Here is a 15,739-nt window from a genome sequence, read left to right as displayed (position 1 = left end):
GGGGTTTTTTTTTTGGGGGGGGGGGGTTTTGATAGGGGTGTGTAGTCTTTGAATGGCCAGTGCCTCACCAGTCACTGACCTCACCGCACATCAACAGCGTGCTCCTGTGTGTCTGCAGCACTGGGATCCACCAGTAGCCATTCGCTGAGCTCAGTGGTATGCTCAGTCCAGTGGGAGGCAGCTTCCTCTTACAAAAGGGGTCAGCCCAGGGGCAGATCCAGAACAAAATGACAGGGGGGCACTATGATGAGGAAGAGGGGGGTGTTACTAGTGCATGCCAAAGGCGCATGTTCTTGGAAAAGTGAGCGTGGCCTCTCAATAGGGGCATAGCCTCTCAGCAAGGGGCGTGGCCTCAAAGGTAATGCCGTATTCATATGATGGGGAGCGGGTGATGCCTTGGAAAGACAGAGGGTGACAGGAAAAAGAGGGTGATAGATAGTGACAGGGGAGAGGCAGAGGGTGAGGCAATGGGTGACTGAGAGACAATGGGTGTCAGGGATAAACAGAGTGTGACAGTGAGAGACAGTGGGTGACTTCAGGGAATGGATGACAAGCGGGAGGGAGTGGGTGATGCCAGGGAATGGGTGGCAGGGGGAGGAAGTGTGTGATGCCTGGGGGAGACTGTGGGTGACAGAGGATGACGGGGTGGTGCATTTCGTGACAGGAGAGTGGTGACGGGGAGAGATAGTGGGAGATGGAGAAGTAGTGAGTGACAGGAAAGGGTTATAGGAAAAGGCAGTGTGTGAAAGGGAGAAGGTAATGAGGAGAGGCTGACAGGGATAAGAAGCGGGTGACAAGGAGATACAGAGGTTGACGGGGAGAGGTTGATGCTTTGGAGAGACAGATGGTTACCTGGGCCCTATAAGCCTCTGGGATCTGTAGCGATGGCACCCCCTGAACCCACTATAGCTACGTCCTTGCATGGTACAGGACATACATGGTATAATTGCTAATTACACAGGACAGGTGCAGTAAGGTGTATACATATAATGAGAGTCCTCACCAGTGAAGAGGGTGTTCTATTAGCGGGAACGGCCTCTCCCGTCCCACGTTGGAGTAGGTGTTCTCGGCTTTCCCCAACCAGAGCTGGACCTTCCAGGAGCAATGGCTGTCTGGGGTGGCACAGGAATCAGGCCAGGTGCCATCCACAGCACCATGGGGGTCATTCCAACCCGATCGCTCGCTGCAGTTTGTCGCAGCGATCTGGTCGGAAATGCGCATGCTCCAGCGCCGCAGTGCGCCGGCGCATAGCAGTCGCTGCCTAGCGATCGCCTCTGAGACAGAGGCGGTTGCTGGGCGAGAGGGGGCTGAACAGCGGCGTTAAGCTGCCATTTAGTAGGCGCGGTCCGGCCAATGCAGACGTGGCCGGACCGTTGGGGGGGCGTGCCACGGCGGCTGCAGCCAGCGGCAGAGACGCACAACTCCTGGCTGGCCGGGAGTTACTTCACAAACACAAGAGCATCACCGCTGTGCGATGCTTTTGTATTTGTGCGGGGAGGGGGCTGGCACTGACATGCAGGGCGGACTAGCCCTGTGCTAGGCGTCCCCCCGCATGTCAGTGTGAATGATCGTAGCTGTGCTAAATTTAGCACAGCTACGATCAACTCGGAATGACCCCCCATATACCATATAACATCATCAGTCCCGTAGCTACTTTGCCGCTATCTAAACCACATGCAAACTAGGTCACTGTTGAACAGCTAATATAAATAAGACAAACTACTGTATAACACTCTCTGCTCCTGCTATCCCTTCTCCATCACTCAAGCAAGTAATTCACAGCCACTTTTAGTGATCACCAATGCCAGCCTGAATTTAAGCCTACCCTATATACATTGTCACCCTAGTTGCTTTACAATTTAGAAAACAAAAACCTATGTTATATTACTATATTTTACTGGTATGCCTTAATAATAAGGACATTGGGGGTTATTCAGAGTTAGTTGCAGATTTTGCTATTTTAGCAAAATCTGCAACCACTATAATCGCATGCGGTGGGGGGCCGCCCAGCACATGGCAATGTGGGCCAGCATGTTTGGTGCCGCCCCGCGATGGGATAACAATTCTATTTCAATCGCATTGCGAAAAATTCAAATAGAGGTCGACCTCATGACTGCGCAGGCAGTTGCACCGCCGCCATGAGATCTCAGGAAATGCAGGTGACATCATCGGTCAGCCCCGAAAATGGCCATGACACGCCTGCATTGCATGTTGCACTCCCCCCAATACTGATTTACCGCCCCCAGAAGCCCACCGTCTGTCAATCATGATGCAAAGGCATCCTTCCAGGATGCGATCACATAATGATTGATTGTGCACACGTACTGCAGCCAATGCGTGTGTGCAGACGTCCGAAAATTTCCCGATTTTCAGACGTCTGCATCCACCTCTGATTAGCCTCATACTGTGTACTGTAGATAACTGCCACTGAGGCAAAATCTGGAACTCCACTGTACCTTCTACAGAGCTGAGACCTCAGACCAACTGTATGTCCCAGGCAGGGGCAGCGGTTATATCTTGGGGACCCAGCACAGATCTCTTCCCCGAAGGCAGGGAGCAGAACAGATGGCAGTTCCGGGCCATGCCTGAACCACCAGAATATGAGACCAGTGCGCACCAAGCAAGAGGTTCTGCCGACAGCTCAGGCGGGGAGCAGGATTATGCCAGTACACTTTAAAACTACGGCGCCATAGCTTTAAAGTGTGCTAGCACAATCCTGCTCCCCGCCTGAGCCGCCGGCAGAACCTCTTGCTTGGTGCCATCCCTGCACGGAGCGGCGGCTATTAATGGTGAGTCAGTGTGACTTAGCATATAGCCGCCGGCTCAGATCCCTTAATAGCGGTGTGCACCGCCGCTACTGTAGTCTCTCCCTCACCTCTCTCTCCCTGCCCGACAGGAGGGCTAAGAGGCTGACTCCCTCATCCTGGACATGGGCAGGCTTGCGGTTTAAATGAATGAATGACAGGGAGGGCACGTGCCTTTGTGCCCCCCAAATCCGCTACTGGGTCAGCCCACTCATGCATGCTGCCAGTGCTTCATGTTACTGCCTAAAGCAGAAGCTCCAGCTCTGAGCTCCCTCAGGTACTGTGGTTTTACGTGATCCAAAGGGTCTCTAACTATGAAGTACAAGTCTGCCAGTCATTCTCCACTGCACCTCTGCTGGAGGTTCCTCTGTTCCACAGTCCGCAGCTGTACGCCCTCCAGGTGGCACCCTGGGTGCCTCGCGATAATAATGGGGCTCCCCAGTCATTCATAGTGCCCTCCAGCTACGACTATCCGGCATCCATTCTTCAACAATGATATTCAGTGTTATTCAGTCACGTCACCGCAGCATTTATTCTTCAACAGTAATATGCAGATTCTTCAGTCACATCACTCCAGCATCCATTCTTCAACAATGATATCCAGTGTTCTTCATTCACGTCACCGCAGCATTCATTCTTCAACAGTAATATGCAGAGTTCTTCAGTCACATCACCATAGTATTCATTCTTTAACAGTAATATCCAGTGTTCTTCATTCACATCACCATAGCATTCCTTCTTCAACAGTATCATCTAGTGCTCTTCAGTCACGCCACTACAGCATTCATTCTTTGGCATCCAGTTACAGTGCTCTTCAGTCACGCTTCCTCATCATCCTTTCTTCCGCAGCATCATCCAGTGTTCTTCACGCATCGTCATTATTCAGTCTTCAGCAGCGTTCTTTGAGTTACTCAGCCATGTCGCTTCAATATACATTCTCACAGCTCCTTCCAGAGTGTTGTAGCCTAGTTCTTAAAGTTCCGTTCTTCAGTTACTCATCCTTAAACCTCAAGTTATATGAGAAGGAACTACATCCGGCCTCCTCAATTCCTCCCTGCTCCCGCAGCCACTCCTCCAACAAATGCCAAGCCTAATGGATCCTCAACTTTCGCCCGTTGTGACATAGTACATGCATGATAATGTACCAGATTAATAACTGCAATGCACTGTAGAGAATCCTGTGCATTATAAAGTAACATATGTATAATGTATAATTCAACTGCACAGTTTGGAATCTGATCCCTAGAGGAGGAGGTGGGCCCCGAGGCAGTGTGGCCCACCAGTGGTATCCCCTGTACCACTGTGGGCCAGTCCAATCTTGTATTCTTGTGTCCCACATTCTCATGTAAGATATTGGTATATTGATGCTAACACCAACACTCATACTGACTTCTCAATATGAGTAAGGTACGCAGTAAAACAAGTTTTCTCTAACGTCCTAAATGGATGCTGGGGACTCCGTCAGGACCATGGGGAATAGCGGCTCCGCAGGAGACAGGGCACAAAAAGTAAAAGCTTTTGGACCTAGGTGGTGTGCACTGGCTCCTCCCCCTATGACCCTCCTCCAAGCCTCAGTTAGATCTTTGTGCCCGGCCGAGAAGGGTGCAATCTAGATGGCTCTCCTGAGCTGCTTAGAAGTAAAAGTATACTTAGGTTTTTTTATTTTCAGTGAGTCCTGCTGGCAACAGGCTCACTGCAGCGTGGGACTAAGGGGAGAAGAAGCGAACTCACCTGCGTGCAGAGTGGATTGGGCTTCTTGGCTACTGGACATTAGCTCCAGAGGGACGATCACAGGCCCAGCCATGGATGGGTCCCGGAGCCGCGCCGCCGGCCCCCTTACAGATGCTGAAGCAAGAAGAGGTCCATAAATCGGCGGCAGAAGACTTTCCTGTCTTCATAAGGTAGCGCACAGCACTGCAGCTGTGCGCCATTGCTCTCAGCACACTTCACACTTCGGTCACTGAGGGTGCAGGGCGCTGGGGGGGGGGGGGCGCCCTGGGAAGCAATGAATTTACCTTATTTGGCAAAAAATACATCACATATAGCTCCTGGGCTATATGGATGTATTTAACCCCTGCCAGTTTTCCAGAAAAAAGCGGGAGAAGAGCCCGCCGTGAAGGGGGCGGGGCCTATCTCCTCAGCACACAGCGCCGCTGGTAGGAAGGCTCCCAGAATCTCCCCTGCATCCTGCACTACAGAAACAGGGTAAAAAAGAGAGGGGGGCACTTATTTGGCAAAATAACAGATATAAGCAGCTATATAAGGGATAGACACTTATTGTAAGGTTGTCCCTATACATATATAGCGCTCTGGTGTGTGCTGGCAAACTCTCCCTCTGTCTCCCCAAGGGGCTAAGTGGGGTCCTGTCCTCTATCAGAGCATTCCCTGTGTGTGTGCTGGGTGTCGGTACGTGTGTGTCGACATGTATGAGGAGGAAAATGATGTGGAGGCGGAGCAATTGCCTATAATGGTGATGTCACCCCCTAGGGAGTCGACACCTGAATGGATGGCCGTAATTAAGGAATTACGTGACAGTGTCGGCACGTTACAGAAAACTGCTGACGACATGAGACAGCCGGCAGCTCAGTTAGTGCCTGTCCAGGCGTCTCAAACACCGTCAGGGGCTATAAAACGCCCGTTACCTCAGTGGGTCGACACGGACCCAGACACAGACACTGACTCCAGTGTCGACGGTGAAGAAACAAACGTATTTTCCAGTAGGGCCACACCTTACATGATCACGGCAATGAAGGAGGTTTTGCACATCTCTGATACTGCAAGTACCACGAAAAGGGGTATTATGTGGGGTGTGAAAAAACTACCCGTAGTTTTTCCTGAATCAGATGAATTGAATGAAGTGTGTGATGAAGCGTGGGTTACCCCCGACAAAAAACTGCTAATTTCTAAAAAATTATTGGCACTATATCCCTTCCCACCAGAGGTTAGGGCTCGTTGGGAAACACCCCCTAGGGTAGATAAGGCGCTCACACGCTTATCAAAACAAGTGGCGTTACCGTCTCCAGAAACGGCCGCCCTTAAGGAGCCAGCAGATAGGAGGCTGGAAAATATCCTTAAAAGTATATACACACATACTGGTGTTATACTGCGACCAGCAATCGCCTCAGCCTGGATGTGCAGTGCTGGGGTGGCGTGGTCGGACTCCCTGACTGAGAATATTGATACCCTGGATAGGGACAGTATTTTATTGACTATTGAGCTATTAAAAGATGCATTTTTATATATGCGAGATGCACAGAGAGATATTTGCACTCTGGCATCAAGAGTAAGTGCGCTGTCCATTTCTGCCAGAAGAGGGTTATGGACGCGACAGTGGTCAGGTGATGCGGATTCAAAACGGCACATGGAGGTATTGCCGTATAAAGGGGAGGAGTTATTTGGGGTCGGTCTATCAGACCTGGTAACCACGGCAACGGCTGGGAAATCCACATTTTTACCTCAAGTCACCTCTCAACAGAAAAAGACACCATCTTTTCAGCATCAGTCCTTTCGTTCCCATAAAGGCAAGCGGACAAAAGGACAGTCATATCTGCCCCGGGGTAGAGGAAGGGGAAAAAGACTGCAGCAGACAGCTTCTTCCCAAGAACAGAAGCCCTCTTCCGCTTCTGCCAAGTCCTCAGCATGACGCTGGGTCCTTACAAGCAGACTCAGGTACGGTGGGAGGTCATCTCAGAAATTTCAGCGCGCAGTGGGCTCACTCGCAAGTGAACCCCTGGATCCTGCAAGTAGTATCTCAGGGGTACAAATTGGAATTCGAGACGTCTCCCCCTCGCCGGTTCCTGAAGTCTGCTTTACCAATAGCTCCCTCCGACAGGGAGGCGGTATTGGGAGCCATTCACAAGCTGTACTCCCAACAGGTGATAATAAAAGTACCCCTCCTACAACAAGGGAAGGGATATTACTCCACACTGTTTGTGGTACCGAAACCAGACGGTTCGGTGAGACCGATTTTAAATCTAAAATCTTTGAACACTTATATCAAAAGGTTCAAATTCAAGATGGAATCACTCAGAGCAGTGATAGCGAACCTGGAAGAAGGGGACTATATGGTGTCTCTGGACATCAAGGATGCCTATCTCCATGTCCCGATTTGCCCTTCTCACCAAGGGTATCTCAGGTTCGTAATACAGAACTGTCATTATCAGTTTCAGACGCTGCCGTTTGGATTGTCCACGGCACCCCGGGTCTTTACCAAGGTAATGGCCGAAATGATGATTCTTCTTCGAAGAAAAGGCGTATTAATTATCCCTTACTTGGACGATCTCCTAATAAGGGCAAGGTCCAGAGAACAGTTAGAAGTCGGAGTAGCACTATCTCAAGAAGTACTACAACAGCACGGGTGGATTTTAAATATTCCAAAATCGCAGCTGATTCCGACGACACGTCTGCTGTTCCTAGGGATGATTCTGGACACAGTCCAGAAAAAGGTGTTTCTCCCGGAGGAGAAAGCCAGGGAGTTATCCGAGCTAGTCAGGAACCTCCTAAAACCAGGAAAGGTGTCAGTTCATCAATGCACAAGGGTCCTGGGAAAATTGGTGGCTTCTTACGAAGCGATTCCATTCTGCAGATTCCACGCAAGAATTTTTCAGTGGGATCTGCTGGACAAATGGTCCGGATCGCATCTTCAGATGCATCAGAAAATAACCCTGTCTCCAAGGACAAGGGTATCTCTTCTGTGGTGGCTGCAAAGTGCTCATCTCCTAGAGGGCCGCAGATTCGGCATTCAGGACTGGATCCTGGTGACCACGGATGCCAGCCTGAGAGGCTGGGGAGCAGTCACACAAGGAAGAAACTTCCAGGGAGTGTGGTCAAGCCTGGAGACTTCACTTCACATAAATATACTGGAACTAAGGGCAATTTACAATGCTCTAAGCCTAGCAAAGCCTCTGCTTCAGGGTCAGCCGGTGTTGATCCAGTCGGACAACATCACAGCAGTCGCCCACATAAACAGGCAGGGCGGCACAAGAAGCAGGAGGGCAATGACAGAAGCTGCAAGGATTCTGCAATGGGCGGAAAATCATGTGATAGCACTGTCAGCAGTGTTCATTCCGGGAGTGGACAACTGGGAAGCAGACTTCCTCAGCAGACACGACCTACACCCGGGAGAGTGGGGACTTCATCCGGAAGTCTTCCTCATGATTGTGAACCGTTGGGAAAAACCAAAGGTGGACATGATGGCGTCACGCCTCAACAAAAAACTAGACAGGTATTGCGCCAGGTCAAGAGACCCGCAGGCAATAGCTGTGGACGCTCTGGTAACACCTTGGGTGTTCCAGTCGGTGTATGTGTTCCCTCCTCTGCCTCTCTTACCCAAGGTACTGAGAATTATAAGACGGAGAGGAGTAAGAACTATACTAGTGGCTCCGGATTGGCCAAGAAGGACTTGGTACCCGGAACTTCAAGAGATGCTCACAGAGGACCCGTGGCCTCTGCCGCTAAGAAGGGACCTGCTTCAGCAGGGACCCTGTCTGTTCCAAGACTTACCGCGGCTGCGTTTGATGGCATGGCGGTTGAACGCCGGATTCTGAAGGAAAAAGGCATTCCAGATGAAGTTATTCCTACCCTGATTAAAGCTAGGAAGGATGTAACCGCACAGCATTATCACCGTATTTGGCGAAAATATGTTGCGTGGTGCGAGACCAAGAAGGCCCCGACAGAGGAAGTTCAGACTTTTGTAAAAGGGGTACTGCATATACAGCCTCCCTTTGTGCCCCCAGTGGCACCTTGGGATCTCAATGTAGTTTTGGGATTCCTAAAATCACATTGGTTTGAGCCACTTGCCACGGTGGAATTAAAATATCTCACATGGAAAGTGGTAATGTTGTTGGCCCTGGCTTCTGCCAGGCGAGTATCTGAATTGGCGGCTTTATCCTATAAAAGCCCTTACCTGATATTTCATTCGGATAGGGCGGAATTGAGGACTCGTCCTCAATTTCTTCCTAAGGTGGTTTCAGCGTTTCACCTAAACCAACCTATTGTGGTGCCTGCGGCTACTAGGGACTTGGAGGACTCCAAGTTGCTGGACGTAGTCAGGGCCCTGAAAATATATGTTTCCAGGACGGCTGGAGTCAGGAAATCTGACTCGCTGTTTATCCTGTATGCACCCAACAAGCTGGGTGCTCCTGCTTCTAAGCAGACTATTGCGCGTTGGATTTGTAGTACAATTCAGCTTGCACATTCTGTGTCAGGCCTGCCACAGCCAAAATCTGTAAAAGCCCATTCCACAAGGAAAGTGGGCTCATCTTGGGCGGCTGCCCGAGGGGTCTCGGCTTTACAACTTTGCCGAGCAGCTACTTGGTCAGGGGCAAACACGTTTGCTAAATTCTACAAATTGGATACCCTGGCTGAGGAGGACCTGGAGTTCTCTCATTCGGTGCTGCAGAGTCATCCGCACTCTCCCGCCCGTTTGGGAGCTTTGGTATAATCCCCATGGTCCTGACGGAGTCCCCAGCATCCACTTAGGACGTTAGAGAAAATAAGATTTTACTCACCGATAAATCTATTTCTCGTAGTCCGTAGTGGATGCTGGGCGCCCATCCCAAGTGCGGATTGTCTGCAATACTTGTACATAGTTATTGTTAACAAAATCGGGTTTTTGTTGTGGTGAGCCATCTTTTCAGAGGCTCCTCTGTTATCATACTGTTAACTGGGTTCAGATCACAAGTTGTACGGTGTGATTGGTGTGGCTGGTATGAGTCTTACCCGGGATTCAAAATCCTTCCTTATTGTGTACGCTCGTCCGGGCACAGTATCCTAACTGAGGCTTGGAGGAGGGTCATAGGGGGAGGAGCCAGTGCACACCACCTAGGTCCAAAAGCTTTTACTTTTTGTGCCCTGTCTCCTGCGGAGCCGCTATTCCCCATGGTCCTGACGGAGTCCCCAGCATCCACTACGGACTACGAGAAAGATTTATCGGTGAGTAAAATCTTATTTTCAACCACATTTTCTTTAATTTTTTGCTGTTTAATATTATAGTGAAAAATATGCTTTACTTTTACGTTTATTTCTAAAATTCTTTAATGTACCAATTCTAGACAGTTCTTGATCCTCTTGTAATTTAATGGGGATCCGGTCTTTAGGTCGACAGTAAGTAGGTCAACACTGTCTAGGTTGACCACTATTGGTCTACAGTAAGTAGGTTGACATGGTTTCTAGGTCGACAGGGAATCTAGGTCGACATGACAAAAGGTCGACATGAGTTTTTCACTTTTTTTTTAAACTTTTTCATACTTTACGATCCACGTGGACTACAATTGGGAATGGCAACCTGTGCCGAGCGCAGCAGTAGTGGAGCGAGGCACCTTGCCCGAAGCATGACGAGCTATGCGAGGGGACATGGTGCACTAATGGGGTTCCCGGTCACTGTACAGAGAAAACAACACCAACAAAAGTAAAAAAAAACTCATGTCGTCCTTTTCACATGTCAACCTAGAGTCCCTGTTGACCTAGAATCCATGTTGACCTACTTACTGTTGACCAATAGTGGTCAACCTAGACACTGTCGACCTAAATCTAATCTACCTAACGTACCACACCCAATTTAATGTATGCCCTGTTGTCAGTAGAACTCACTTTTTACAAATCTGCATGTGTGAGAAAGTACTCAAAGTGATCAAACAAAACAATTTGAGGCAGATGTAATAATCCTGGAGAAGTGATAAAGCAGTGATAAGTGCAAGGTGATAAAGCACCAGCCAGTGAGCTCCTAACTGTCAATTTACATATTGGAGCTGATTGGCTGGTGCGTTATCACCTGCACTTATCACTGCTTTATCACTTCCCCAGGCTTAATACATCTGCCCCAAAAAGAACATTACAACTAGTCTACAATGCATAAGCATGGTAAATATACAATTCTGTTTTACCCATTTTAATCTATCACAGACATTTTTCTCCATCATGGCGCCTAAAGTACCAATGACACCATTTGTAAATTTCTTACTGGCAGACTATTTCTTAGCTCTTGGTTTGAAACCATTGATTCCGAAAAGAAAGTTGTAGCTAAAGCATAAATCCATTGTGAAATAAGCCGCACAGTTTTAAAATAGACAGGACCAGGAGTATGTCAAGTCAGATGAATGTTAAGCAATTCTTTCTAATTAATATCCTCCATTTTACAGTATAAATGACATTGGCGTTTAGGCTGCTTATTAGAGCTTCAGATGCAGTTGGCTTCAATATATATTTTTTCCTGAAGCTCTGTCAGTGCATGGATGATATAAACGTTTCCAAGAAATGGTTCTGGCATTTTGGAAACAGTAATGTTTTTCTACTTAACAAATAAATACATAATGATATACAGATGGTCTTGAAATTTGAGTTGGCTGTTTTATTGCTGTTTATGATCCAGCCAATGGATGTAAAGAGAGCTTGTCAGGGATTTTGAGAGCATCTATAAAGCACAGGTCCAAATGGATCAAATCAAATAAAAATCCATAAGGGTATACAGTGTTGGTGGGGAGGTATAACGACTTAATCATAGAGTGATAATGATAACTGTCTCTATTATCCAGGATTTGCGATACATTCTTATGAAGATTCTAGACCATCTATTGGAATGATGATGGGTTAGAAGGCATTTGTGTCCAAAGTCACAGCTGTAAAACACGTCCACTGAAATCTGCAATTTCCTGTATATCTTCAGTTGCAGTCTTGGCAAGATATGTGTAGGTCAGCACCAGTAACTTATGCTCCAGGTGTAAACCAACATAGCCAGACACAAAGATATAGCCCTGTTTAAATTTTTTAAAATATAGCAACTGGGGACTTCCGGTGGGTGGCGCATCCAAGATGGCCACGTTTTAGAGGAGCTCCACTCATCCTGGCCCCATCCATTGCCATCCATCCGCTTATATGCTGCCTGGCTTGGCATCCTGCATGGGGTTTCCCCTCTAACTACTTGCTGAACCCGACGATATCTTGCATGGACGGGTGGCGTGGCTGGGAGCCTTAATCCCCGGAGTCGGGTCCGAGGCCGGACCGCCGCATGGTAGGAGACGGTGATTCCTCCCCTTATGCTTGTTCGGCTCTTCCCCCGCTGCTGACTTACCTTGGGGATAGCTGCCTTCCCCCGCCACTTTGGGACCGTCTGGCTGTGCAGTCCCTGCCCTGGCCCGCTGCATTGGGAGCCGAGACTGTGGCACCCCGTTCCGGGGTCGCTGTGAAGTGGAGCTCTCAGACGTCTCGGCCGAACCAGATCCCCTCCCGACGCTGCAGTGTGGAGGCGTCCTCGCTGGAGTGGTTGAGCTGCCTTCTCCGTGCCCCTCCGGCTCCTGCCCTTTACGCCTCTGCCTGTCTGCTGTACTGGGACTTCCTGGAGTGACGCGGCCGCTCGGTGGCTGGAGGGCTGTGTGATCGACACAGCCGCTGTACCTGATCTAGCACGTTGGAGGGTCTGGCGCCCCTGCCTGGGCGATACCAATCGCTGCCCTGTGTGACTCCTCTGGCTGGAGCTGCGGCACTGCTTTTCCTCTCCCCCCTGCTCTTCCCCGGCTGCCTGTCTCAGTGTGCCCGCTGTGTTGTAATGGGGGCTGCCCCGCGAAGCGCTGTGATTGGCTGATTGCACAGCTCATAACTTTCACTGTGACTGTACGTTACCTGGGGGGACCTGGCTGATGGGGTTACTGATACTAGGTGGAGCTGGAGACCCCTATATCCCTATCTTCCCACCACGCACATGAGTCATATATGGCTCCTAATATCCCCGCTGCTGATATTTTCATACACCTGTTATCTGACCTGTGGCTGCTTCCCCCCATGCGGAGACCCATTTACCCTGCAGCTTCCCTAGTCTTCCGCCTCCACCGTGATATTTCTGCATCCCCTACTGCTGTGTTGGACTTTTGGGCGGCCGATCGTACTGCGTCTCTGGCCGTGCTGTTGTGCCCTGGACTTGTGGTGCTGCCGTTTGAGAGACGTGATCTTGGACCCCCTGCGGCTGCTGCCACGGACCTTGGACACTGCTGGGATCCCAGGACATTACTGAATTGCCCTCCACTGGAGTCCTGCTTGGTACCTTCATCGTATACTCCCCCCTCTGTCGTTTATACTTTTTTTGTGTTGTTTTCCTTCTGCCCTCTTCCTTTTTCTGTTCCCCTCTATTGCGTTGCCCTCTCCCCTTTAGTAGCTCTATCTCCCATCCCCATTCCCTTGTTCTCACCTGTTCTCCCCTGTTTCTCCACACTACCTATATATAGGCTGTAATCATATATATACAGTACATACCGATGGTGTCAATATATTTTTATATATATATCTTTATATATATATATATATATATATATATATGCAAGGGGGGGGGATTTAGCGACCAACGGTGTCTTTAAAAAGATAAACACTCACACTATAAGTAGATAAATATAAAATAAAATACAATTTATTCACATAGAGAGAAGAATGTTTTTCACATAAAAGTTTCTTAACAACAGGTCTCTTTAAAAAATGGGATAAAAACAATGTACACATAAAATATATTACCAGTTAAAATATATAAATAAGAAGATTATTGCTTAACTGGGTGTGTGGTCACTGTCAGGTTGCCCAACGCGTTTCGTCATTCAGACTTCATCTTTGTAGTGGCTGGTTAGGTACACGCGGCCAACCTGCACCTGTTTCAAGTTATTGCTTTTCAAATTTACTTTGATATTGTCATTTATATACTGCTGCCACAATTATTTTGTTCCTAATTGTCCTTTTGTTTATGCTATTTGCCACTTCGGTGTCAACATTACCTCCCCTACACTATCCGAGTTGGTTACTCGTAGGTCTGTTAATCTATAGGTAGGGGGTGTGATACTCTTATTTTGTAATGTGAAATTTAACTTATACCTTTGGGGCGTTATACTTTACGATTTCAGATGTATCTCATCTGATACTTATATTTACTGGTGGACCATATCCAGTCCTTCTGGATCTTCCCTTCTAGGCACTTAATAATTGATGGAGAGGTTTCTAAATAGGACTGTTTCTGACAATATGGTCAAAAATAAGTCACAAAAGTCTGGTGGTTTTTCCCCTTCTCATTCGCAACCTGTAACGAATATGGCTGGGAATCTTGACCCCACACCCCAACTTGACATGGCCACCCCTGTGTCTCAAACTGCTAAAGAGATTCTTTCAGTACTCATGCCCCATATTGATAGGAAATTAGACAAATTTAGAAATTCATTTCAGTCCACCCTACGAGTAGTGGCCTCAAATACTTCGAGAATTTCAGAGGTGGAGCAGAGAGTTAGTGACTTAGAGGACACGGTCCAGAATGTGGAGTCCTCGGCTGACTCGTCCATTGGCATGATTGGGGAGCTCCAAGAAAAACGGGATCATCTCGAGAATAGAAATCGTAGAAATAACCTTCGTTTTATTGGTATCCCGGAACATGTCGAACCCTCCCTCCTGGGAGACTACCTAGCATCTCAATTGGTTCCTGCTCTTTGTATTTATGACAAGATAGAGTTTCCCCAGGTTGAGAGAGTCCATAGGGTGGGGATAGAGAGGGATGGTCCTAATCCTCCTCCCAGGCCGGTGGTAGCCCGCTATTTCGATTATAGGATGAAGGAAATAATATTACGAGCTTATAAGAAATTGGTCAAATTGGTCATAGATGGTAACCGCATCTTGATCTTTCAGGATTTCTCGGTGGTGGTTACCCAAAAACGCAGGGCATTCTCACCAATTTGTAAATTCCTAGTAGAATCGCAAAAACGTTTTGCCCCTCTTTACCCTGCTAAGTTGAGGGTCACTGATAATGTCCGTACCTTATTTTTTGATGACCCAGACAAGGCCCGTAGACACTTTTTGCCCTTTCCCTCCCCACTGAGTTCACCAGTGGCACCATCCCTGAGGTCTCCCAACCGCTGAAAGTTTGTGCTGCAATATGTGATATTCTTCTTTCTTAGTTTTATTATCCAATTGGCAGTGGGGGACGGGATTCTGCTTTTCATATGCCCCTCCTAGGATAATGGTTGTTATAATGTTATCATTTAGGAAACTGGCTTTCCTTTTTCTATTAACTGTTTGTTTTTTGTTGACTCTAATGGTCGGTTGCAGTGCTGTTACTGTGACCCTCCAAGACAATTTTTGGTTTGAGAAAATTCAGAAAATGTTATTGAAGCATGATTCTATGTCTTTTGGTAATTGTGATATATTTGAATTGTTATACTTCCAATTTTTTGTGTTACGTTTCGGTGCGGTGGGGGTGGAGAGATGGGAACACGTAGTCGTGACTGTGTTTTGTGGGTTGCCCCCTGCTTGCTGGGACAGTGTACCCCGCCATATATCAATGGGATTGTACTATAGACTTTGCGCAGCGAAAATTGGGATTAGATGATGGCAAATAGTGCCCACAATTTACCGTACTCACCTCCCCATGACTCGATCAAATGTCTTTCATGGAATGTTGGAGGACTAAATTCTCCCATTAAGCATCAAAGGGTTTTATCCTACCTTAAGAAACTTAGCCCAGATGTCATTTTTCTGCAAGAGACCCACTGGAGGGAGGGTGATGGTTCTTCCCTTCGAGCTGGTTGGTTGGGTGATTGCTTTTCGGCCCCGTATGTCAATAAGACTAGAGGGGTTGCTATCCTCTTTGCACGACACCTTCCATGCACCATTTTAAACACTGTCCCGGACCCTAATGGTCGATATTTACTGATAGATGTTAAGATTGGAGACGCCACATACACACTTTTAAACATATACGCTCCCAATACTCCGATATCGGAATTTTTGACACAGATGACTTTCTTGATACAACAGCGCGAGGCCTCTCCACTGATAATTGGAGGTGACTTCAATATGGTGCATGACCTGACCTTGGATAAAACTCCAATTCCGTCCAATCGACATTCCACAATTTGGTCTACACTTGTAAAATTTATGCTAGGACTCCAAGTGACTGCTGTTTGGAGACTTTTTAATCC

Source organism: Pseudophryne corroboree, chromosome 1, assembly GCF_028390025.1.
Source record: "Pseudophryne corroboree isolate aPseCor3 chromosome 1, aPseCor3.hap2, whole genome shotgun sequence".
In the NCBI taxonomy this organism is placed as follows: domain Eukaryota; kingdom Metazoa; phylum Chordata; class Amphibia; order Anura; family Myobatrachidae; genus Pseudophryne; species Pseudophryne corroboree.
The sequence above is the reverse complement of the archived record's forward strand: the minus strand, read 5'-3'. Positions refer to the sequence as shown.